Here is a 27937-nt window from a genome sequence, read left to right on the forward strand (position 1 = left end):
ACGCAAAATAAGTTTATATTTCTAGAAATGTAATTACAGGTAGCTTTCAAGGTTAGTGTAGGGTATGTTGTAGCGAGAGGACACGCGCTTGGGAGTTAGTTCTTTCCCGGTAATGCCAACTTCTGAAATGTGGCACTAAGGCAAAAATGGGCAGTGAAATTGTAGGTAATATAGGCATCATCAAATTACATTGTATTTACGTGACGGGCTCTTGGATAGAATTATTTTTTATTTCTACTGTAATCTTTACGTGTTAATGTTGATCTATGAATATAGCATGTACCTACAACGTATTTTGCAAAAACTAAATAATTTTTATTTTATTTTCTTCCAGATGATGATGCAAAATGAGAATGAACGTGCGGGTATCCGCCAGAAATGGGATAAAGAGGATATGTCGCGTGATGTAATAGCTGTAAGAAATGGCGATTGTAATCAGTTACAAGCATCTAGAACTTCCAATGTGCCTAGACAAACTTTGCAGCGGTATTTGTCAAAAGATGAATTCAAGGTGCCGAGACACGGCCGGAAACCAGAAATGGGAACTGAGGCAGAGACCGAGTTAGAATATAACCTGATTTTGCGTCAAAAATATGTGTTTGGGCTTACTAGGACGGAACTAAGGTGTCTGGCTTTTTACTTCATGGAAAGACTTGGTTTTAATCACCGATTTAATAAAGCCAGCAAAATGGCAGGGTGGGAATGGATGTATTCATTTCTAAAGAGATATCCAAGACTCACTGTTCGAAAAGAAGAGAATATCTCTATAAATCGGGCATTAGGAATGAATAGACTTAGTGTAGGGATTTTTTTTAAAATTCTTGAGCAAAGGATGAAGGATTTGAATCTGCTAAACAAATCGGCCAGAATATTTAATGCCGACGAGTCAGGACTCCAAATGAACACGAGGGGTGGCCATGTTGTATGTGAAAAAGGAAAAAAGAATATCCACTCAATCACTCCTAAAGAAAAGGGAGAAACGGTGACAGTTCTTGCATGCTGTAATGCCATTGGTAGCTTCATGCCACCCACTGACATTTTTAAAGGAAAAAGGCAGTATGCAGAATATCAGGCAGAACTTCCACCCGGCAGTTTTGTATACACTAGTGCTAGTGGCTACATAAACACTGATATATTCTATGATTTCATCAAGAATTTTATCTCCTTCATCATAAATCTTGCTGCTCCTGCAGTACTTGTCGTTGACGGCCATGATTCTCACAGTAGAAATTTGGAAATGCTTCAGCACTGTGTTGATAGTGGTCTATCGCTGTTGTGCCTGCCTCCTCATACTACTCATTGGTTGCAGCCAACAGACAGGTCATTCTTCAAACCACTGAAGAAATGTTACTACTAAGAAGCGTCTGTGTTTGTGCGGCACCATGGTCGCTCATTTACGAAAACTGAATTCTGTTCAATACTGCGCAAGGCTTGGATGAAATCGGCTACGGCTGGAAATGCTATAAATGGCTTCCAAGCAACCGGAATTTGGCCTCTAAATATGGCTGAGATACCAGACAGTGCTTACATAGGTGACACACTGTCCGACAGTGGTGAAACTTTGATGCAAACCATCGATGAAATGCCTACTGAAGCACTGCCTGGCCCATCATCTAAATCTCATCCTGTACCACTATCACGTTCTATACCTGGACCGTCCTCTGGTTCCCCACCTAGAATAACCTCACAATATAGGTCTACGCTTGACTCGTCCTCCCACTCTAACCCTGGACCATCCTCTCTTCCTAAATCTGTCCCATCCTCGCCGCCAGTGAGAGCAGCAGTCATTTTTAAGGAAATTAGTCCAGTTTCAAGACTGAAGATGACGACTAGTAACCGGGGAAGACGTAAGTGTTCTGCAAGGTAACTTACAAATGAAAAAAATCTGGCTTCAGTGCAGAAAAGAGCCAGGCCTATCGCAGGATCCAGTAGAGGAGGTTTAGCCGCAAAGCGTAAAGCCATAAGGAGCAAGACAGTTTCCTGTATTTGACCTCTGTGTAAGGGGAATTATTATGATGAGAATGAAGGGCAGAAGTGGGCTAAGTGTTGTGGTTCATGTGCAGAGTGGTTCCATGAGGAGTGCGTAGAATTGGAAGGCGATTCTTTCTATTGTGATGAGTGTAGTTAAAAACAACTTTTGTCAATATTTATGACTCAGAGTGCTCTCTTGTGATTATTTCTGTTAGATTAATCCTTTTACTTTTCATATTACACACAATTTTGACCAGTTTTATGTTACTTACATTTTCTAATTCACTACAATTTTTCCTAGTTGATAACTTAATAATGTCATTAGTTCTACTTCCTTGGTAGCATTTGTTCATGATCGGTGTTAAATTATAATATATATTTACCCTTATTTCATATATGTATGTTCAATACAACCACCTTGTTGTAATACAAAATGAATGTAACTATGTCAGTGGCTCTGATTATGATTTAAATACTCGTGCCCATATTCCTTTAAGAGTTGGGCAAATATGGGCAATTGCAAGGTTTGCCGTGAAGCTGCACAGTACGTAAGTCACTATGGGATAGAGGCTGGTTAAAGCTTTATTAGAATGGAAATGATTGTAAGTTTTCAAGGATTTCTTACCAGGAAAATGGAAGTTGTTTTAGTGCTCATTTTCTTCAGATATATCTTATGGTGCCCATATTTGCCAAGTTTACCCTACCATTAATATGAATGTGCGTGACGATTTTGTGGTGGTAAGTTTTTCCTCCTATACTTTGTAACATTGACATAAAGAGGGTCACAAAATTTTGTAGGATAAAATGATCGGCGTAAAAAAGGCATAAAGTCTTCGTTCTGTCTGTTAGAGCGAAATATTTATAATTCCATTCTTCACGGAGGTAATGTACGGTATAGCTTGACTTGGGACGCATAACCAGGAGCGCGCCACTTCCCACTCCACCTTCAAACAATCGTCCGCCATCAGTTACGAGAAAGGGTACAAAAATTTCTTAGTGATCCCCTTTCTGTTCCTCAAATTGTGAAAAACAACTACTACTACTATTACTATACTTGGGGACAAAACATGACGGCCTTAGTTCTTGAAAGCCAGCAATTACCCTGCACCCTCCTAAGTTAAGGAGTGAACGGGCGGGTTGGCCGTGCGGTTAGGGTCGCGCAGAAGTGAGCTTTCATCCGGGAGATAGTGGGTTCGAACCCCACTGTCGGCAGCCCTCAAGAGGGTTTTCCGTGGTTTCCCATTTTCACACCAGGCAAATGCTGGGGCTGTACCTTAATTAAGGCCACGCGCAATCCCACTTCTAGGCCTTTCCTGTCGCATCGTCGCCATAAGACGTACCTGTGTCGGCGCGACGTAAAGCAAATAGCAAAAAAAGTTAAGGAGGTCTAAGTGATCCTTGTTTGGTGTGGAGAGGTTGCCAAACCACTTTCTTCCCCACTGTCTTCAATCGTTACCCATTCTTCATGTGGAGTGCAGGAGACGATTTCACAACTCAGCCTATAGTAGACATCCTACTGGGCTGTCGCTGAAGAGTAGTTGTGTGAGGCGAGGTCGTCATGTTTTGTCCCGAAGTATACTACTACAAATGTGGTGGTGTTTTGAACCCCCTCACCCTCGAATTTCATTGTGGTTATCTGTTTAATGCGATAAACCCTGGTGGTGTCATGTGTGTGAACTATGTCGGAACTAGGGACTTGACCCAGTTTTACGGCCGGATGTGAATACGCGCTATTGTGAATATGTGTGTGAAGAAGAGTGTCAAACAGTCAACGAACTCAAACAGGGGAATTAACCATGTGTGATTAAAATCCCCGACTCATCCGGTATTCGAATTCGGGACCCTCTGTATCGAAGACCTCGATGCTGACCGTTCAGCGAAGCCGGCCATTCCTCAATTATGAAACAGTGGGATTTATTTGGAAAGCAGCACGGACCAGCAGATTTTCGAGGTGCCGGTCACTGAGTGTTGATAAGTATTTTCACACTGCCCATTAGAGAAAGTGTTTTTCACACGCATGCGTTGACCTGAACACGCAACAGTATCGGAGACTCAGGGCTTGTAGTATAGTGAGGAGGCAGGAGGGTGGCAGACTATTCTGAACGGTACCAGTAACACATTCCAGGATGCCTGGATTTCCAACCATCCTTGAACGTGCCGTGAAGTGTGGTGGTATTTTGAACACCCCAGCCCTCGAATTTCATTGTGGATATCTGTTCGACACGGTAACCTGAATCATGACCTGTTAACATTGCCACCCACGACTCGCATTGCTGGCGAAACTTTTCAGACATTGCAAAAGTCACGTCCTTGAAACTTTGCACCGCTGCGATGTGAGTTTCACGCTTAGAAATACTCTCTTCATCGCATAATTAACCTACATAGGTCTGCACGTATGATTTAAGACCCCACAGGAAGAAATTCCTAGTCTTAATTCCTTGAATATATTCGAAAAATGTATTCATTCTCCTCGTTGATTTGCCTTGTTAAATAAATGTGTGATTACATATGAAAGGGAGTATTTTCCTTTAAGCACAGAATATTTAGAGGCCCACCTCAAATCTACAGGTCCACTTCGCTTGCCTGATTTACTGCTATACCGCGGCCGGCGTGATTTCTCGAGGAATCAGTTTTGAATGTGTTAAGTTGTTTCAAGCCAATCAGTTTTCTCGAACCAAGTCTCTCGCATCAGTCTAGGCCTAAAATTTATTTCACTCTTTGTTAGGCCTACGTGGGTTACTTTCGATTGGAGTCACCTGTATGCTTTTCACCTGGTCATTGGTGATTATGTATTCGCTTTATCAGAAACGCTAACGTGTGGCACATTTACTTCTCATGCCCTGCTACAGCAGTCCGTGCTTTCTACACATTTCAAAAAAGTTAGGGGAACATGTTTTTAACGTCTGGTATGTGAACGTTAATTTCGTAGATGGGGTTCCATTGGTCGTACGGGATAACTTGAGACCTTAGCTACTCAGGGTATGTCAAATCGAAGTTATACTCCATCTGTAGGCGTAGCCATACATTAGACTGTCAGGCGACCCCCCAAAACAAAGTGAATAGCGGTGCATCCGTGTGTCGTTGTGAGGTATACAGACTACTGCGGTCATGTGAGCACGTTGTACGTGAACTAGCACATCCCATGAGACATCTTAACGAGGTTCAAGGTACAAAGGCCGTCACTTTGATCCAGGAAGGATGGGCTTTTCGTCGTGTTGCTGTGTTCTCAATGTCTCTCCGTCAGTTATTCAACGCTTGTGGAATTGCTACAGTGAGACAGGCCAGTTCACAAGGAGGGTTGGACAAGGTCGTGGACGCATGGCAACTGCCAGAGAACTGCAGGAAGACCTCAGGAGGGTCACTGGAGTCACGGTGTCTGACCAGACAGTAAGGAACAGGTTAAGAGAATTGTCCTTACGACCCAGACGTCCTGTTCGAGTGCCCCGTTTAACGAGCTCGCCTTCTGTTTGCCCGTACCCACGTCAACTGGCATCTTCGCCAATGGAGACCTGTGTTGTTCACAGACGAGTCCAGATTTTCACTGACACAGTGTGAGGGGCGTCATCGTGTATGGAGACGCCATGGTGAGCAGTACATGCCCAATATTGTCCAGGAAGGCGACCGATTCGGACAAGGTTCTGTGATGATGTGGGGTGGCATCAGTATTGATGGCCGTACGGATCTTGTCGTCCGTGGTAATCTTACCGCTGCGGGGTACATCGAGCAGATACTGCTACAGCATGTGTTGGTTGCTGCAAACGGTGCTGGCCCTGAATTCGTACTCGTGCACGACAATGTCAGGGCTCATGTAGCGCGCATCAACAGAGCTGTCTTGCGAGAACTGGACATTCAAGGGATTGAATGGTCAGCAGTGAGTCCTGACCTTAATCCCATCGAGCATGTGTGGGATAGGCTTGAGAGAAGTGTTCGTGGGCGTCCTGTCCCACCACAGACTCTCCAAGACCTCGAACAGGCTCTCATTGAAGAATGGGACCTAATACCGCAACGTGACCTCAGCTGACTTATACGGAACATGTCACGTTGGTGCAAAGCTGTGATAAATGCTCGTGGAGGACATACACCATACTGAAGCTCTCTGTGATAAAAATCTACCCTGGAGGACTGTTATCACTTTGTTTTCGCCCCTATTTGGACATTTCCTTTTGTGTTCTGAAAATGAACACGAATCCATCGATGTTCTTTTGTATAGTTGAACGGTAAAGAATAAAGATTTAGTTGGTGATATACCTGGGTGTGAGGTATTGGTTTGTGAAGCATGGCATACGTTCAAAAACATGTTCCCCTCTTTTTTTTTAACTGTGCATTTCGTCGGAAATCTTTCTCGTCTCTTCCCAAAGACGGACAGAATGTTTGTTTGATGTAACATGCCACTGGTTTCTGAAACGAACCCATTATACGTACAGTCGGAAACACCACGAACCTACTACGCTGGCGTAGCAGGTGGAGAGGTGATACTATCACGTGGCGCGTCGCAGGTGGCGGATATGGGGGTCCTAACCGGTTTGCCGGCGGACTTGAGGGAAGTAAAATACCTCTCGCGGACCAAACACACTACCCCCCTGCGGGTGGGGGACGCACATGTAGAATACACCCGCGGTATCCCATGCCTGTCGTAAGAGGCGACTAAAAGGTGCCCAAGGGGCTCTCAACTTGGGAGTGTGGATTGGCGACCACGGGGTCCTTAACTGAGTCTTGGCATTGCTTCCACTTACTTCTGCCAGGCTCCTCACTTTCGTCTATCCTGTCCGACCTCCCTTGGTCAACTCTTGTTCTTTTCCGACCCCGACGGTGTTAGAGCATTCGAGGCCTAGGGAGTCTTTCATTTTCCCGCCCTTCGTGGCCCTTGCCTTTCTTTGTCCGAAACTTCATTTTTCGAAGTGACGGATCCCTTCTTTTTCTTCTTTTCTCTCTCTCTCTCTCTCTCTACCCCCTGTGGGTGGGGGACGCAGAAGGAAAATACATCCACGGTATCCTTTGCCTGTCGTGAGAGGCGACTAAAAGGGGCGACCAATGGATGATTGTCTTAGAACCATGAAACTACTTTTGATTAGTACCATCACGCGGGTAACACTATGGGTCGCCTTTACTTGGGAGTAGTACCACTATTAGGTACGAAACAGGTTTGTGCTTAGTAGTAGCAGAGGGTGTGGACTGTGGGTTTCCAGTACCCGTGAGTCATAACCATGTGAGCAACACCACGGGTCTGGGCGTTGCCTGTGATTAGTACCACTATATGAGCGACACCGTGAGTCTGCGTTGTCTGTGATTAGTATTCACTATGTGAGGAACACAACGGGAATACCGGTGCCCGTGATTAGTACACCTAGGTGAGGAATCCCATCGGTTTGCGTTGGCTATGAGTGGCGCCATTGTGTGAGAAACACCATAGGTCAGCGTTACCTGTACAACGTACAATACTTGTTAGTAGTACCATCATGTGTGGAAACACCGTGAGTCTTCGCTCATTTTGATTAGTACCCCAACATGACACATACCATGGTTCTACTTTACTAGCGATAAGTACCATTCTGAGGGGCCTTTAACCTGGATTTTGGACCCCTTTTGACATCAAGCATCCTCGATTCAGGATTGTGCTTTAGAAGTGGTCCCTTGGTCAGCAATTCTATTATTTATGATAGTTTTTTGAGTCAGATCCACTAATAATAAATAATAATAATAATCGTATGGCCTCAGCTACCGTGTGCAGACATTTCGATTTGACGCCACCTGGCTGTCTGCTCGTCAATTTCGACGTTCCGTTTTACTCTAGGCCCACTAGATGGCAGACAGAGTAAACCGGATCTCTTTTGGGCGTCTACGGCTGAGATTTAATTAATTTTGTCGGGTAAATACCAAATGTATCACCAGAGATCTTTTACATGCCGACATCGTACGACATGGAGTGTCGAGTGAACTTTTTTCCGCCCTTCAAAAATCCGACTACCTCTTCCGGGTTTGAACCCGCTATCTTGGGATCCGGAGGCCGACACTCTACCACGGATCCACTGATTGTTTTAAATTCATGTCCATCCATTCATTTTTCATGACAACTTTTTATTTTGGTCAGTGGATGATTTTGAACTTTTACTTTGTCATTTCATTTCGTACCATTAGGGGCCGATGACCTCAATGTTAGGCCCCTTTAAACAACAAGCATTATCATCATCATCATCATCATCATCATCATCATCATCATCAGTCGGAAACAAAGGTCTACATACACCCCATTATTCCATAATTTCCTTCTTGTTTTCATACTAGCACTTGTGAGTCCTCCCAGACAATGAATAGGCCCTACTTCTATCCTTCATTTCAGATTGATGGAAGGCAGAAAGTATGGAGAAAACATTCTGAAGGCCTCAAGAAAGAAAAATCTTGTTCCACCATTAAAACATGCGTGTGGGAACGTTGTTTTAGATTGCATATCTGGTGCTGGGGTAGGCAATTTAGTGTTTGTTGAAAAGAGAACGATATATTTAAGGAAAATCTGAAACAGTCTGGTACTTTGCTATCTTGCTTTACGTCGCACCGACACAGATAGATTTTACGGCGACGATGGGATAGGAAAGGACTAGGACTGGGAAGGAAGCGGTCGTAGCCTTAGTTAGGGTACAGCCCCACGATTTGCCTGGTGTGAAAATGGGAAATCACGGAAAACCATATTTGGGGCTGCCGACAGTGGGGTTCGAACCCGCTATCTCCCGGATGCGAAAAGGTACTTTGAAATGGGGACGTTGCAGTGTTACAGTAATAAACCTTTGTACAGGCTTCGACAAGAAAATGCTAGTATGGGGGTGATAGAATTCACCCACAGTATCCGCAGACTGTAAGAGACGATTAAAAGGTGTGCGGTTCTTGGGTTGGCGACCATGGGGTTCGTACCTAAGTTTGGCATTGCTTTCACTTATTTGTGCAAGCTTCCTCACTTTTAACTTTCCTATCTGACATCTTTTGGTCTACTCTAGTTCCCATCCGACCCCGACTTATTGACAGTTACGAAACATAGGTTGTTTTTAATTTTCATTTCCTGGCCCTTCCATTTCCTTCATCGATGCCCTGATTTTTTGAAACGGGAGGGCATCTCTATTGTGACACTGTGTTGACTGAAATTACCTGCGACAGTAACAAGAAACTGGACCGGAGCCTGAATAGCTGCGTAAGATATATATTTAATCTGCGATATGATGCTCATATATCACCATATTATAAGGAATTGTCGTGGCTTCGAGCGCACCAGCGCCGTGAATTTCACATGTTATCACCATTCTGCACAAAATACTTTCCACTAATACTCCCTACTGTCTTTCTTCACCTTTTTCTTACCTCTCGTCATATGACCACAATACGAGATCTGGCTCCTCTCTTACCATACCTCTAAACCGCACTGCTGCTTACAACCGCCCCTTCATTATCTCTGCATCCAGGGCATTGAATTTGCTACCTGCGAACATTAGGGACAATCCCTCTCGTCGCAAGTTTAAAGTGGCGTGCGGCGAGTATTTGTTGAGTAGATCCTGCTGACTTGCTGCATAATTGTTGCGTGAATGAAAGAATGAATGGGATGAATGAACGGATTATTGCAGTTAAGTGTATTTTACTTTGTGTATTTTAAAACTAAGGATTCTTTTATTGTCATTTTTAATCTTCTTACTATTGTTTTTGCTATTAATATTATTTGTGTTATTTGTATTTGTAAGTACTGTATAAGTTATGTACATGTATACTCTTCTATTACCGGGGGAGTTGGCCGTGCGTGTAGAGGCGCGCGGCTGTGAGCTTGCATCCGGGAGATAGTAGGTTCGAATCCCACTATCGGCAGCCCTGAAGATGGTTTTCCGTGGTTTCCCATTTTCACACCAGGCAAATGCTGGGGCTGTACCTTAATTAAGGCCACGGCCGCTTCCTTCCAACTCTTAGGCCTTTCCTATCCCATCGTCGCCATAAGACCTATCTGTGTCGGTGCGACGTAAAGCCCCTAGCAAAAAAAAAAAAAAAAAAAACTCTTCTATTGGTTAAGTGTAAGAGAGGGCCTTGAGCCCTAACTTCGCCACCAATAAATGCATTACCTATCTATCTATATATCTATCTATCTATAATTTTTTCTCTGTGTTAAATGTTGTTATACTTCCTCCAAAAAGCAATCACCATCATCAAGCTTAAAAGAATCATTTCGGCGCAGAATTCGAGCACTCATGGGTCTCTTAGAAATCTCTAATAAAATTATTATTATTATTATTATTATTATTATTATTATTATTATTCGACGCTGCTACTCATTATGGTAGCAGAAGTACATTAGTAGTGCATATTGTATCTGTATCTTCAGTATAATAATGACGTATGGCTCCCGGAGAAACCTGGTGCAGGTCTTTCTCTAGTAGACGACGTATTGGCGACCTGCATGTTTGTGAGGATGGGGCCCTACCTAAGATGATTTCTTATGTTAAGACATCACAAATATCCAGCCCCCGAGCCAGACGAATTAACCAATTAAAGTTAAAATCCGTGACCCGGCCTGGAACCGAAGAGGGCATGCTTAACAGTTGAGCCATGGAGCTGGGCTGCATGCTCATTGGTTTCTTGTGATTACTGTAATTTTTCGGCTCGTCCTAAGTTTTGCAACACTAGTCCCTCGGAGCATGGGCATGGTTGTTCGAACGTAATGAAAATGCAACGAGGTGGCTCTCTTAATCATCTTAGTATTATTTCCTCATCAAATATGGTATGGCATGACTATGACTTGACGGGTGTACCCCGCTAGGGATCTTGTACGAGGTGTTCTTTTTAAGTTAGTACCGATTTTTTCAAAGAAACGCAACATTGTTTTGAAACAATTTTATTTTATTTGTATTCTACACACATTGAACTACTACTCCACACACTCATTACCGTTTTTAAAGCTCTTGTCATAGCGGGGTACCAATTTTTACATGCCTTCGTCGTAGAACGACGCCACCCTGTGATGAGAGCCATTTAATGTAGGGAGAGACGGTATCGTGTACGCACGCACCAAATCATCTCTGACGACAAAACGTTCCCCGCTCTATGTGACTTCATGCACATGTTTGCGACCTTCATCGAACATTCGAATCCATTTTCTCACCATTCCTTCCGTCATTGTTCACTTTCACCATACGCCTCACATAATTTGCGATGAATATCCGCTGGTTTAATGTTTCATGTATTCAAGAAAGGTATCGCGGAATGTGTCTCACAGTCGTTGGATTGATCCATTGTTCTGAACATATTAAACATACACTACAAGATGGCCACACTGTGTGAATGTTTCCAGTGTAGCATGTGGTGTGTCACCAGATGAAGGGAGCCATTGTATATGTTTAACATCCTAACCGCAGCACTGTACATGAAATATACGGAAACGGTTCTTACTAAAAACGCCCCGCATAATTGTGAGAAGTTTAATATTACTCGTGTAGTTGGGCATTCTGGCTAGGTCAAGGGTGACTTTTAGGCCATGCTCGGCATTATTTATTTCGATTTCATCAAATTTTTAAGTGGTGCTGCACTAATTTAACCGATTAGATACTGTGCGTAGTTACAAGGCATCTCTCCTCTGGGTTTTATTTCTCGCTGTACGTTATGAAAACAAATACAACATTTCGAAGTGGCAGAAAAGTTGGTTGAAATAAAAATAAAATGCGTTAATGAAAATCCACAGCCTGTTTCCAGTCGTTCGACCCAATTAGCGGCGAGGATAGGAATTGTGCCGGCTGCCGAAGCCTGTCGCTCTCCTCTGGGGCAGTGCTGAATGAATGACAGATGAAATGAAATGCTATTGGAGAGTGTTGCTGGAATTATGACGGGGGAAAACCGGAGTACGCGGAGAAAAACCTATCCCGCCTCCGCTTTGTCCAGCACAAATCTCACATAGAGTGACCGGGATTTGAACCACGGAATCCAGCGGTGAGAAGCCGGTGCGCTGCCGCCTGATCCACGGAGGCTCCAAAATAAAAATAAAATGCGTTAATATAGAGCATTAAAAAGCAGCGAAAGTACCGTGATTTTATGTCTGGATTAAGCTGTTGTAAGTATTGTGACTTAAAGTTATTTAAAACTAAGTTGCGTTTCATTGACGATGAGAATAGGCATTTGGGATGAAATCCTCAACTTAGTAATTATTATTTTATTCTACATTTCGCCAGGGACTAGGGTAATGGAACGTTTACATCATATCCCTGCTGTTTGGAGAAAGTATGGGGCCGTGTAAATGTAGGCTATTCATTTACAGTTTATGACGTTCCATTTCCTTTTCGCACAACTTCCAGCGTCGATATTATTTCTGATACCTTGTAAACAGCAGTCTGTTTACATATACTGTATCTACGTAGAATCTCTCCTTCGTCCATTAGATTTCGTGGTCTTGGGCTACGTCTCCAAATGATTAACCGAGGTGCGATTCCCTACTCTTGACCCAAATTGAAAACTGGTTCGAGGGTCTAGTATACATCATACTAAACAGAATGTCAGGCGTCACACATTCATAAGTTTCCGGGACTGTTGACTATGATGCCTCAAGCTCGGCAAATGAAACAGTTCTTCATGCACTGATATTTTTAAACGTAGAAACAAAAAAGGTTTGCGTGGCCAGACTGTCACTGACAGGTGCTTTTGGCGTCGCGTGCGCATGTTCATGTCCTCTCTCCCGCACGAAGCTGGCGCCCGGAACATTCCCTCTTCTCATACCCTACCTGTTTCTTCTATACTGGACAGCTGTCGTGACTCTTGCGAAACGGATCACTAGTGGATACTCTCTCTCTCGCGCTCTCTCTCGCTTTCTCTCTCTCTCTCTGTCTCCTACCTTTCACCGTCGCATGTCTCTTTCATGTCTCTCTTTCTCACTCTGCGGGGCCAACGCCAGAGCATCTGGTCATGCTGTATTGAAACGCGAAGCAAAGGTTACTTGTGAAAATGTCTTGATTCTCTCTCTTTTCTTCCTCGAAGTATGGCTTGACATGGATTCTCGATGGAAAGTTGGAGTCAGCCAAGAGCGAAGTACTGCATCTCGGTTTTGTCTCTGTTTTTACCTGAAAAGTTCGTATTGTACACCTTCCGTAAGGGCGTCGCTAATGGAGAGTTATGCAATAGAAATACGTGACCTTACGCTATCGCAGCTTATGTTATGCAGTAGTCGGGGAAATAAATGCACATATCTAATCGGAACTTGTTTGTACTTACTGCGTGATAACAGCTTTCTTTTTTATTTTTACACTCTGCTGTATTACTTTCCTAATTGATATTAATTTTATACAAAAGAAAAATGTTGAAATGCAATTGTTTATATGATGTGTAGTGTGTTTTAAGAGAAATAGTTGGTATTTCGGGAGGCAGTAGTATGAACTATTACAAGTACCAAAGGTCAAATATGTGCCAAATGTGCAGTGGGTGTAGAATTACAGCTGTTTGCATGGCGCGGATAAGAATAACCTCGCAAAAATAATTATTAAAAAGAGAGACACATTACTTATTGTTGAATACATTGACCCCGAAACCCTACATAACGTGCACTAGTTCAAACCGAAGTATGTGTTACTGATGAAAAAATCTTGCAGACTGTGCAAAAGATCAACACAAATGACGAACGGTATCGATGCATTTATGGAAGCATAATCCTATGTCTTTTCGAACAGATTACTGTACTACGCAACAGTACTACCATCTACTTCAATGCAATTTTCAGCTGTCTCGTCAGATTTCGTCTTTGTTTTCTTTCATAAGGACAGAACTATGCATAATGCGAGCGAACAATTTGTCTCCTGTGTTTGCCTTTTCTCTCCAGACTTCGCTTTTCATCCATCCTCAAAGACAAAAATCCAAATGACTTAGATTTGTGGATCAATATACACACTGAAAAAAGATGCAGAACACCAATTAATGTTATCTTCGATATAAAGAAACTGAAAAGATATCATTACGAACGGTACTCCGACTTTTCTACATCAAAATTCTCCCCCATAGCCTCTTACCAGATACATAACTATGGCCGTACCTCACTCCCGCAAAGACAGCTCAGAACAGATAAGTATTTACTGGCCAGCATTGACTTTTTCAACCTAGCACACGCACCAGCATATGTAGCATTCATTGGGGAAAGAGAGAGAGAAAAGCAGAAGCTATAGACCCAGACTTCCATGACACTCCGGCTATGAACACGAATGGAAGAAATCAAACTTCCGACTTACGGCATGTCTTTACAGGGACATTTTCATGTTTCCTTGTGTGTACCATATAAAGAGCTGTAATTCTACACGCATTGTAGATTGGTCACGTGTTTTGTCCACACTATTGCCTGTCGACATATTTTGTATTCCTCCTGAAATATCCGGTATACTCATTGTGGACTACAAGACACTTCCTTGTACAGCACCCCGAATTTTATTTTTACGAATTAATATAAGTTTCCATTTATTCCTTTTCAGGCATCCAAGTCTTGTTGCAATAACTTTTACTTCTTTGAAAATATAGTAGACCCGCTGGAGACCGTATCCTTGGTTGGATAACGAAATTATCGTTTAAACTGTCAGTATTAAATTGAAGGACCTATCCAGCATTTTATAGTTCTATATTAACAAATATTTCACCATGTTTTGAACATTATTTCTAAACAAATTAGGCTTTGTTTAAAAACACTAATTATTGTACATTTATAAATTATTTAAACACGGAACAGCGTGATTGTCTGCTATGATGCATAATATCAGGTCCAATTCGTGGCCCAACAGTGCACTTTTCATTTCACAATACAGTCACTTCAAGTTTATTATTATTATTTTTTTTTTTTGCTATGGGCTTTACGTCGCACCGACACAGATAGGTCTTATGGCGACGATGGGATAGGAAAGGCCTAGGAGTTGGAAGGAAGCGGCTGTGGCCTTAATTAAGCATTTGCCTGGTGTGAAAATGGGAAACCACGGAAAACCATCTTCAGGGCTGCCAATAGTGGGATTCGAACCTACTATCTCCCGGATTCAAGCTCACAACCGCGTCACTTAAAGTAAACGTAATAAATTCTGTCATTAAACTATAAACAACTACAGTATCGATAAAATGAACTAAATGTAACTGAATTTACCCAGATCAATCTGTGGTGATTTTTGCTTTTTCTTGACCTATGGTTTTTTGAAGGCAGTTTAACGTCATTGTCTCATTAGCATAACGTCGATAACAGATTATTTTTGTTTAACGGCCGTAGGAAACCGGAAGTGACATTCACGGGATCGGCCGGTTCAGAGTGCGTCTATTGTGAGAGATACATCGTTTTGTACTTTTCACATCCATCACTTTCCTACAGTCTCATTTTCCCAACGTATCCCAATGTTAACTGAACTGTTCGGATCCATTGTAAAACGCCATTCCCAATTGACTAGCTGAAATGAATCCAGAATGTACACACTGCAGGCGTGAAAGTTCAGGACAGATGACTAGCAATTCGAGGTTTAGTGAGTAGAAACTGAAGACGGTCTCCTATAGTATTAGAAATTATATTGGTCAAAGCTTAGCAGTGCAGTGGGTACAATTTATGGTAGCGACCTTATTCTCTATCAGTATCTTTATGCTACAGTCCGACTCGTTGGCTGAATGGTCAGCGTACTGGCCTTCGGTTTCAGAGGGTCCCGGGTTCGATTCCCGGCCGGGTCGGGGATTTTAATCGCTTCTGATTAATTCTTCTGGCTCGGGGACTGGGTGTATATGTCCGTCCCAACACTCTCCTCATCATCTTCAGACAACATACTACACTACCAACCACCACAGAAACACGCAATAGTGCTTACATCCCTCCATAGAGGGTTGGCGTCAGGAAGGGCATCCGGCCGTAAAACAGGGCCAAATCCACATGTGCGACACAGTTCGCACCCGCGACCCCACAGGTGTGGGAAAAGCGGCAGGAAAAGAAGAAAGTATCTTTATGCTACAAGTGCAACTTACAGGATAACTAGATACAAGGCAAAAGCACGGTATATCGATGAGATCAGATCATTCGCGGGGACTAGGCTAAATGATTACAGCTGATCATGGATCGTGAACTATGGATGAGCAGGCGCTGCTTCTGGCATCCATTCGGTCATACAGATGGCGAATACTGTCTTGGGATAAATTATTAAATTATTCCCCGCCTGTTCGACCTGTTCACGTAGTTCTGCAAGAGTTGTAATAATAATAATAATAATAATAATAATAATAATAATAATAATAATAATAATAATAATAATAATAATGGTGTATGTTCAGTCCTCAGCCGAAGGGCTGGCTAGATCCTCAACAGCTCCACCATCAGCTGTCATAGATAGCCTAGGCATCACTGAAGAGGCGTACTAGGGAAATGAGGAGTGAGGTAGTTTCCCGTTGCTTTCCTCACCGAGCCAGAAGTTGCTATTACATGTCTGCCAAGCCCACTGAAATGTATGCACCAACCGACCCTTTGAGCAACATTTTCCCACCATTTGTAGCAGGGACTGGCTGCATAAAGAATTACTAGCATCGCTCATACATCAGTCACTTTCATATTGTCAAAGCAATTGTCAGGACTCTAGCCCATACCAGAAGATATAGTGCACTGTAAACGCTAGGTATAGCCAGCAAAGGCATAATAAGTAAACTGATTTCTCTTCAGCACGAAAAAAATGAAACACAAAAGTAAATATTGATCACGTGTGCATAATTATTGTGTGGCGAGACGACTGACCTTGGAGGTATGAGCAGAGGCCTGTGGCAGAATGAGACCGAAAGCCACCAGTGGCAGTTTTCGATAACACTGTATTAAACGGCGTTATGAATGATATTTTTGTGAATCTCTCTTGCGTAAGATTTCTTTTCTTAAATTAGGGTTGTTTATAGTCGCTTTAACTCCAAGGTCTCATAGCGACTCTTCCATATGATTCCAGAATAATAATAATAATAATAATAATAATAATAATAATAATAATAATAATAATAATAATAATAATAATATTGTAATTAGATTTTGGAGTGCAAGCCAGTGTCACTTCCATTTCCTTAGGTATGTTGTGTTGTTGGCACTAATGGTCATACAGTTGACATTCTGAGATGATATGCTTGACAGTGAGAGAGCAGTTACATTTACTGCAGGTGGGAGGTTGTTTCTTTTTTCTAAGAAATATTTGTGGGTGATCTTTTTTTTTTTTTTTTTTGCTAGGGGCTTTACGTCGCACCGACACAGATAGGTCTTATGGCGACGATGGGATAGGAAAGGACTAGGAGTTGGAAGGAAGCGGCCGTGGCCTTAATTAAGGTACATCCCCAGCATTTGCTTGGTGTGAAAATGGGTGGGTGATCTTCGTGTGTCCTATCCTTAGACGGGAGATTAAGACTTGTTCTCACCGGGCGAGTTGGCCGTGCGCGTAGAGGCGCGCGGCTGTGAGCTTGCATCCGGGAGATAGTAGGTTCGAATCCCACTATCGGCAGCCCTGAAGATGGTTTTCCGTGGTTTCCCATTTTCACACCAGGCAAATGCTGGGGCTGTACCTTAATTAAGGCCACGGCCGCTTCCTTCCAACTCCTAGGCCTTTCCTATCCCATCGTCGCCATAAGACCTATCTGTGTCGGTGCGACGTAAAGCCCCTAGCAAAAAAAAAAAAGACTTGTTCATGTCGGGTGAGATTTTGGAGAGGATATATTCTCGGAGATACCATTTTAATTTTTTTGAGGTTGCTAATGGAAGTTTTAAGCCAGTTCATTTTCCATTGTTCGTGTAGCTTGATTTTGATATAAGCGATGATATCGGAATGTGGCGTGGCTATTTGACGGTCGTTGATAGGAAGACTAGTAGCGTTTGCTGCTTGATCAGCTGATTCGTTGCCTGGTATTCTTCTGTGAGATGGTATCCACATAAAAATAACACTTTTTCCTGCAATCTTAATCTTGTGGTACAGCATTTGAATTTCTTTAACACGGAGGTGTGTTGTTGATGAGTTTTGTATTGAAGTTAATGCACTTTTAGAATCAGAGAATATTATGAATGAGTTATTGTAGCTTGCTTTTGAAATATGAATCGTGGCCTGTTTAAGAGCATACAGTTCACTTGAATATTTCTTTAGGCAGATGTATCTGCTTAAAACACACCTTGTGAATGTGAAGCCCTAGCTTTGTTAACATTCTTGACTTTCGGGAGTCTCTATTGATTAAAGTGAACTCTCTAATAACATCCGTGCTAGGGACACCGCAGAAGGTTTCTATAACTTGTTTAATTATATTAGGTCATGGTTTTCCCCCATTTCAACCATCTTAAAGTGTCAGTCGAATGTGCCTTATTTTGAAACGCAGGAGAGCTCGTAACCAACTAAGATATACATTTATCGTGTTGTCAGCTATATGTTATTGAAACATGTACCATTATTCTTCTTCTTACTTCCTAGGTAGTGTCTACCGGTGTATCGCTGATGCTGGAGGAAATTCGAATTTTTAAAAATGTAAATTAACACATTAAAATGTGTGTATGCCTTTGCTGACGAGGTTAGTGTTTGCAGTGCACTAGATCCTCCGGCACCTTTGGCTTTGATAGTTAGAAAGTGACTGAGGTATGAGCATTGCTAGTATACATTTCTTATGCAGCCAGTCCCTGTTATAAACGATGTGAAAATGTCGCTTGTAAAGTCAGTTGGTGCTTACGTATAAGTGAACTTGGCAAATTGATATGTTAAATAGCAACTACCGGTTCGGTAAGGAAAGCAACGGGAAACTACTCCACTCCTCATTTCCTTTTTACGCCTCTTCAGTGAGCCCAGGCCATTTATGACAGCTGATGGCGGAGCTGTTGAGGATCCGACCAGCCTTCAGGCTGACTACTCAACATACAGTATGTGTTAACGGCCCATCCATCGCTGTAGATATTTCAAGTCTGCCACGATTGCTATTTCCTGCAACTGGTTATGACTATACCCGCAGTCAAGCAAATATATATATATACATACATATTAAGGACAAAGACCACATCGATGCCTTTGAGATGTGGTGTTGGTGTAGAATGCTACGTGTAGCTTGGACCGAAAGAAGAACAAATGAGTCCATCATTAAAGAGCTGATGATAGTGGAACGTCTCTCTACACGTGTCGGTGAAAGAATACTTCAGTTCCTTGGACCCTATCTTAAGGAGGGATGGAGACAACCTGGAAGAGTCTATCACAGAAGGCAAAATAGAAGGCAGAAGACCACGTGGAAGGACAGCAAGCAGGTGGCTAGATTAGGCTAGGAAGGTAACTGGCCCTCCTCTTCTGAACGTCCTTAAAAAAGCTGAAGATCTAGTTGGATGGCGACACTTTGTGAAGCATGTAACTTTCTAGAGACAAAACAGTGGGGTCACGACACTCAGTAATGAGTAATACGACTGATGATGATAACATTCTACTCTTGAACTTTTTAAAAACTGCACTCCGCATTCGCTTCAGTTTTCAGTTTAGTTCAGTCTAGGAGCAGTCCCAACCATTCGTTTCTGTTGCTCTGGATTTATTGGGATTTGGTGTCTCTTTCAAGTAGGGTGTTCTAATATTTGGCATGCCACCCAACATTCTTACTGGCTTGGCAGATGGTTGGATTGTGTCGACCATCAGTGGGGGGAGGGTAGCTCTTCAAATAGCAGGTGTTGGAATGTAAAGAAATCTGTTAACCAGTCCGGTTCCAGCCATTTGCTTCCTCGTGACTGCTGCAAAGCCATTGACCCCAATGTTTTTCTATTTTGTGGTAACATCATCTAAGAATGTTAATTAGAGTTTCTTTGCGCTCAAAGCTTGGTGGGCGCTTGTGTTAGTTTTTTATTGGCAAGATTTCAGTGTTGACCTATGCCAAGAAGAAAAACGCTTATTTGTTAATTGGAACCAATTAATGGAATGTTTCTGCTTTGTTTCGCAACAACGGTGTAATAAATGTAAGCAAACAAAACCGCTACACGAGGAAGTGGTCGTTGTGTGTATCCTGTTTCGGGCTTTCACTCTACGGCCATCTTTCGAATACCACACCATGTTGTCCTATATAGATTATTTAATTAAACTCAATGGCATATCAAAAATATAATCGAGTTTATCTATATACTCTAGTAAGCTTTGAAGAAATTAACTAGGTGAAGCGCACTCCAAATGTACTGTATGAGGTTTGTGAGCAACATGTTTCAAATGTAATTTCTGGCTGACTAAGGGAGGTCACAGCTATGCATAATTCTGGAAGTTGATGCACGAAAAATATCAACGGATGCTTGTCGGAGGTGTGAGGTACAGCCCCAGCATTTGCCTGGTATGAAAACGGAAAATCACTGCAAACCATATTCAGGGCTGCCGACGTTATGTAACTAAATATTACTTGCATGTATGTATATATTTATGTATGTATGTATGTATGTATGTATGTATGTATGTATGTATGTATGTATGTATGTATGTATGTATGTATGTATGTCATATAAACCATTATGATCTTCGAATTATGGTTGGTTAATTTGCTGCCATTTCTTGATGGATACAGTACTTTTGTATCCATCTCTTGGCACAGGCCAGAGTAAAGTGTAGCTTCCACCGAAATCCCAGTCTCATCCATGGCTGTGACAATATGGAAGCTGCTGGGGTATGGGTGATGCTGAGTAATGACATTCAGAGCACGACTAGTGCATGAGTGTTATGAAAGGTGTTGCTCATATGGTCAGTCGTGCTACAATAGCACTTTCTGACCCAGTGAGGAAAGCAATGGCAAACTACCTCACTCCTCGACTTGCCTAGTACGCCTCATTTTGGTGCTGCCATTGGTTTTTGCGGTTTCCTTATAACCGCATAACCTTTGGTGGTGCTATTTGAGGATCCAACCAGCCTCTGGGCTGATGACCTAACAGACAGACAATTGGGTTAGAAAGATTAAAAGAAAATCCTAGGTGATCAGTAGCAATGGCAGCCTTACAATTGATTTATTGCTTCTCACATGATTGTTCAGTTGCTACTTAATGAGTGACTTATTGATTCATAATATCGGAAGTGGAATTAATTACGAAACATTCAGTAGCTTTGTATAATAATTTCCCTGCTATTGATAACTTACGTCCCTGTTAAACTTACTGTTAAAAGAACAACAGTGATACGTTCGTATGTATATTGAATACATAGTTGAGATATTATGAGCGTAATACGCTTTAAAAAAAAAAAATGCTATATGTTCGGGGCGTCGATCTAGGAAGATCTTTTGCCCCTACTTGCACTATATGTGAGGAACCTGCGTATATTATGTAAATGGCGTAAGTGTAAAGTGTTGAATGTGAGGAAAGGAACGTTAAGGACGACACAAACACTCAGTTCCCAGGCCAGGCCAGGGATATTAATAATTTACAATTAAAAACCCTTGACCCAGCCGGGAATCGAACCCGGGGCCGCCGGGTGACAGGCAGACGCGTTGCCCCCTACACTGCGGGGCCGGACCTTGGTGATCCTTACTTCATTTAACTGGCAACTTTTTAAACGTGCCGGGTTATGTTGTGCCGATGTGTGCATTGATTTGTTTGCCGCCCGGTCAGTAGTGTGTGGTGTCGCCATCTGTGATGAGCTGAAAGAACTCTCGTACTGAAGATTGTAGTTACGGCGGGATCTGCTAGATGGCAGCAGCCGCGGAACGTGCAGAAGGGTGCAGAACATTGTGCTTCTGCAGTCTCCCGGAAATTGGCAGTCGCTTTTAAGAATCAGTTCGTGTCTGTATAATACATCATCATTTATGATGTTATTGCCATACGTTTCAGTTTAGAAATTCGGTGTATTATTTGTTGTATCTGAACAAAAGAGTGCATTTTCCTTTTAAAGACACAATTGATTTTATATCTGTATGGGTGTAAGTAGTGACACGGCCTGGACTCTTAGTAGTACGAAAAAAGTATGACCTCACAACTTCATATTGTGTAATGTCAATAATCTCATTAAAATGAAAATCAGGAGTTTAATAACAGAAGTCCGCTGTCAATCCTGTAGTATAGTCAGTACAGGCCAAAATAGACCCATTTATTAGTTTTTAATTAAAAAAAACTGTTACTTGTTCGGGGCGTCGACCTAGAAAGATCTTATGCCCCACTTGCACCATATGTTATGAACCTGCGTGTATTCGGAAATTGCTGAAGTGTAAAGTGTTGAATGTGAGGAAAGGAAGGCCAGGGATATTAATCATTTACAATTAAAAACCCCCTGACCCGGCCGCGAATCGAACCCGGGGCCGCCGGTTGACAGGTGGACGCGATGCTCCCTATACCGCGGGACCAGACTGAAGTAGACCATAGAAGTGGTCAAATGAATACATTTTCAGTGTCATTAATACATGATCTTTCTAATCTCTGCAGCGTGGGAAAATTATGTTAATGGCCGCATTGTATCCGATCATAATCTATCCGAACAGTAACGCAAGAAATTTTGCATAGGCTATATGTGTAGGAAAGTCCCAGCCGACGTCGTCTCGCAAAAGGGAATCTTTGAGATCCCATATAAAACGCATAGCACCGGGCGAGTTGGCTGTGCGGTTAGGGGCGTGTAGCTGTGAGCTTGCATCCGGGAAACAGTGGGTTGGAACCGCACTGTCGGCAACCCTGAAGATGGTTTTCCGTGATTTCCCATTTCCATACCAGGCAAATGGTGGGGTTGTACCTTGATTAAGACCGTGGTCGCTTCCTTCCCACTCCTAAGCCTTTACTGTCCCATTGTCGCCATAAGACCTATATTTGTCATGTGACGTAAAGCCCATTGTCAAAAACAAAAAACAAAAAAACAAAAAAAACCGCATACCTCTGTTTTCTGTACCGTGTCGTGGCGACTTGGCTGCTAACTTTGCAGATTGCCCTCAAACACAGTCATAACCGTCCATAGATAACATGTTAGTGATCAATCTCATATTCCTGCTAGCCTGTTCCAGGACAAGAATTTCCTCCATTGCTGCTCGAGATCTATATTTTGTCGTCCACATTGTTAAAATTTCTTTGATTTTTGGTAAACGGCGACATGAAAATAAGTCAGGATGTCCTTCTACTGCACACTATTTGGAATATTCATTGGCTTTGTCAGTCCCCTTGAACCCTTATACAACTTCTTATCTTGTTCATTGTCAAACTCTATGTCCTTGTTGTTTTTCTGACGATTTAAGTTCTCTTACTGTTACGGCATCGTCTAACCGTCCCTATTTATGCTACGATATTCAGCTTTGTAATCAGTAAACCCATAATTGTATTATTGTTAACTGAGACACTATGATGTGCCATTGTTTGCAGTCTGTAAAACAGAATTGCATCAACATTTGGGGAGGTGATTACTACCCGTGTCAGCATTTGTGTGGTTGGGTGTGTCTTTATGTTGAGTTGAGTGTTCTGTCAAACTGCAGTTTACATTCAAGAGTCATACTGCGTGTGAATTCCCATGAAATAAAATATTATTCTTTGTTGCATAGTACGGAAACCCTACTGACAACACAGTTTCATAACCGTTCTGATTTGTTTCCTACGTGAGACTGGTGGAAACCTGTCATTCAAGGTTATCCACTTGCAACGAGCTTCGGCTTTGTGTTCTTTGTACATAAAGAAGTCTGTGCAGAAATTTTGAACGGATGTTCCAATATACTTTGTACCTATATTTTTCTTCATTAGACGGCGATTTCGTTTACTTTATCGGCTGATTTTTTATTTTGTTGGAATATCCAGTCATTATTCAAGGATACTATTGTTTCAGATGCACATGAAGCATGTGAGGCTATTGTTTTATTTTGCTATAGCTTTTGCATTTGATGCACTCCAGAACTTCACATTCGTTCCTCAACTGCTAGTTATTAGGATACTAAAGGTTATGGTTTAGCTATTTATTTATTTATTTATTTATTTATTTTATTTTTTTTTTTGTCTGGTTTACTTTTTCAAATGGCACAATTCTGTGTGTTGGTTGGAGTGAGAGTGTTACTGAGGTTAAAAGATTCTGTTTGAATTTAGATGAGAGATTGCTTTTTAGGCTTTTTAGTGCCCTGTAATTTTGAAATATAAGTGCCCCCACGCATCGCAGGTCGCATGGATATGGAAGAAATCAATTTTCTGCAACTTGCCGCATTTCACACATGTTTCACGTCTCCGATCTCTCTATTCCTCGCGTTGCTTTTAGAGTTTATTCTTATGCCGGTGGTTTAACGTCGTACTAGTAACACATCGAAGTTTTCAGCGACGCAAGGATGGGAAAGTGCTAGGACTGGAAAGGTAGCGCTGACTTGACTGCCGACGGCGGGATTCGAACCCATCATCTCCCGAATGCAAGCTCACAACTCTGTGGCCTTAATTTCACGGCCTACTCGCTCGGTGCTTTTGGATTGATGAGCGATTTCTTATGGTAAATCGAAGTGGTCACGTATTATTCAATTTGCTCCTTGTTAACACGCTACGGCTATGGAGCCAAGCTCTGCATTCGGGAGACGAGTGGGTTCGACGCCCACCGTCTGCTGTCTTGAGAATGGTTTTCTGTAGTTTCCCATTTTCACTTCCAGGCAAATGCCGGGACAGTTCCTATTTATAGGCTAGATCAGACCCCTTCCATTTGCTTACCCAGTTTCATTCGCTATCATCTGTATTAGCTCCTCAAATGAGGCTGGTGGCAGGATGGGCATCCGGCCGTAAAACATACCATCTCACCTTTTCCCCGACTCCGTAGCTTTTTAGGAGACGTGGCTAAGCGATAGACATACATACATACATACATACATACATACATACATATCCCTAGCTCATTATCTTTGCGTCTGATAGGTTGTAGACAAAGCGGCAGCGCATGTTTCACTTAACTCATGCGTTTGTCTCATGAAACCGGTGGTAGAAACACGTCATACTACTCAATGGAATGTAGACGTCTGACTAATGTGCTGGCCTGAGTCATTTTCTACATGGGGTTACTCGGAAACCAGATGGCTTCTATCTCCTAAACTTTTGTGGTTGTTGACAAAATCTGACGCTTTGAAATGTTAAGCATACTATAGGAATGAAACTAATGTTCGCTGTAATGCTAATAGAATAAACCAATCCAGACACTTAGCAGAACTTTTTCTATTCGATACTTTTATTTTAATTTCACGATGAACTGGATTGGGTGTGTGTGTTGATGATATGATTGGATTTCAGTTTCGTATTGACGTTAGCCTTTGTAAGAAAATTCAGTGTTTTCACGACTGTGACGTACTTCTTTATTTCTCGAGGAAAAGGGACAACCTTGTCATGCCACTGTCGTAAACTACAACCTCTGTCTTCATCTAAGTTGATTTTTAGTGGTATTGTGGTGGATTTCGTTCAATTACTTACTGGAAACAGGTTCGTTCTTGTTGGCAACGATGCGATTTAAAGCTAATGCAGTCTCCTAGCGTCGTAATATTTATCCCATTCTTTCGCTGCTGGCTTCAACTTGAAGTTTTCATGACATACACATGGAAGGACTGGATGAACCTTAGAGGATATGTTTGGTTCCAGCGCATTAGATAACATACTTTCAAAGTACAATATATAGTGTAACGACCCCTCTGAATATACTGGGATTTCAAATAACTCAAGCTCAACAGGATGTCGGTGTTCACTGGGGCGTTTTTGAAAGCAGTTGTTGGTTCTTTACACCTATACCACGTAAATAATAATGTAAATTTCAAAATTGCATGAAACATCTTATTCTAGCGTTCTCCACAACTGTAGAAATAGATAACCATTCCTATAAACGCCTGCTATGGGGCTTGCTCATTGACGAACCCGAAATAGCTTATTCACTTTAGAACACCAGAACTTAATCCTTGTCGGCACTTGGCAGATTGAAGAGGGAAGAGTGATAGTGCAAGTATAGAAAATGCTTTCTAAGAATGGAAGTAGATATAGCAGGAATATTTTTCCACTCCACTTATCGAAAAACACGTAGCCTATCTTGGTAATGCAGCGAATTCTCATCCCTTATGCCTATTCAGGCAGTGATGGCAGCATAATTTTTCTCAGGCATTGTAGCGCTGGTGAGTATGGCATTATTGAATAATAAAAAGCTTATTCGGTTTTGTTGGAATCTGTATACAGGCATCGGAATAATATTGCATTTCGCATTATCAGCGCAGACAGCATTCGTGTAACTTGCTGATTTTCATATACTTCAGAAGGCCATTCACATCAGTCTGACCTGTTACTATATATCCCATGTCTGTATTTCTAGTGCCCGGTGTATTTGGCGGGTTTTCACGTCACGTGTTGTGACAGCCAATAATAATGTATGGCAGGCATGCGAACGACCATTCCGCACGGTTAGTGGAAGTGTATTACTTTAACGGCAAGGAACAAATATCTAAGTTAATTGATTTGAGAAGAAAGTTTGTTGTTAGAGACTTATATGCTGCTGTGGATGACGGGGTGAGTTACTTAGTTTCCAATTTCGATAAAAATCCTCTCTCTAATCTTTCGGTACGGATGCAGTATATTGTTTTGTAAATTCTATTAACTTCACGCTGATAATATTTCCCCTTTTTATTACTTGTCCACCCTCATTTCGAAAATCTATGCATGTGTCCTTTCATGGTTGTACTTACATCGAGTGAGAAGCTGAAATTGCTCGTAGGAATTATTTAGTTTTTTTAACTGTGTTCCTTTTTCAGTCCGTTTGTTGCCCGATGGCGTAATATAGCCTAGTTCTCACTATTGGTGATTATTTTCTTTCTTTTCTTAAATGGCAGTGGCTATTTCGTCCTATTTCTTTTTTCTCATTCTTTGCGTTCATGTCTCCATTTGTTGCCACATTTTCGTTTGTACTTCGTTGGTGGGGGAGCATTATGGATTTTTGTGTTGGAACTATATAGTGAGTATTAGATATAGAATATGGTATTCATGATGTTGTTCCCAAAGAATTCCTTTCGCTAGCCTGAACTTGGCTGGGTTGTGATGTAGTTGACCGTGACACACTAATGTTTCTGTGTTTACACCCGAGTCATGACAGAAATTTTGTATCTTGTCATTAGCAGAGGGTTTATAAACTCTTCTTGTTTTAAATTATATCCTCTTCAAGAATATAATTATATATATAACAGGATTGCTTCTGTATGAATTTTGGTTGTTATCGTCGAATGAGTATCTACCTCCGTACATTTGAGCACTATGGCCAAAGTATGTGTCATAAAGGAATTCTATTCTTCTTGCCTTTGGGATAAAATATCACGTCCCTATCGTTCAGATTCCACGCGAGTCTGTTGGTCCCGTGGTCTATGATCACGTAAAACTTCACGTTGACAATTCGTTCTTCATGTCATGGAATATTATAGATGTTGGTTCATCTTATGAATCTAACTTCTTTCCCCCCATTTATGTGTGTCAGACGCGCTCTCTTTGGCCAGTTGTTCTCTTCCGAATTAATATAAGGCCGGCGAGCCCAGGCAGTCTTTCATTTGCAGGCCTTTCTTGGTTCTTCTCACCGTAGTCTGAAAAGTCTGAACTTATTTTCATATATTTTTAGTGTTTAGAGGAACTGATAAATTATCACTTCGAATCCTGGTCTCTTATAGAATTGTCATTTGATAACAAGCTTATATTCCGATAACTTCTGGCCTTATGTCCTGGACCTCTCGTTATTTTTATCGTCACATTTTCACAGAAGTCGAGTGATGTTTTTCCTATCACATCTGAATGATTACTTCGGAACTTGTTTGTTTACACGTGCGATGAGATTGTGTAAATATTTGCCTGTTTGCATGGAGGTATTTACTTGGTTTCCGAAGTCGTCTTATAATGTTGGTTTTACATTCTATTAAGTACTACGGTTTTCGGAGACATTGTCCTTCGGTGTTATTCTATTACTCAGTGTATACAGTGACCTGTTTTAATTCTTCCTAGGAAGCAGATTGTTTCTTGTCTTTTTCCCTTTCCAACACATACCTAGCTGTTCCTGGCAACGGGAGACCTTTGTGTGTACAGTGAATTTGTAAAATACATGGC

At 41.9% G+C, this 27937-nt stretch overlaps 1 protein-coding gene across 1 annotated transcript in view; it reads left to right on the top strand.

The window, feature by feature from the left end:
• Positions 1 to 27937, top strand: part of Kdm3 (Lysine demethylase 3) — a 294533-nt gene that overhangs the window by 179136 nt on the left and 87460 nt on the right. The gene's annotated exons all lie outside the window — the stretch shown is intronic.

Source organism: Anabrus simplex, chromosome 1, assembly GCF_040414725.1.
Source record: "Anabrus simplex isolate iqAnaSimp1 chromosome 1, ASM4041472v1, whole genome shotgun sequence".
NCBI lineage: Eukaryota > Metazoa > Arthropoda > Insecta > Orthoptera > Tettigoniidae > Anabrus > Anabrus simplex.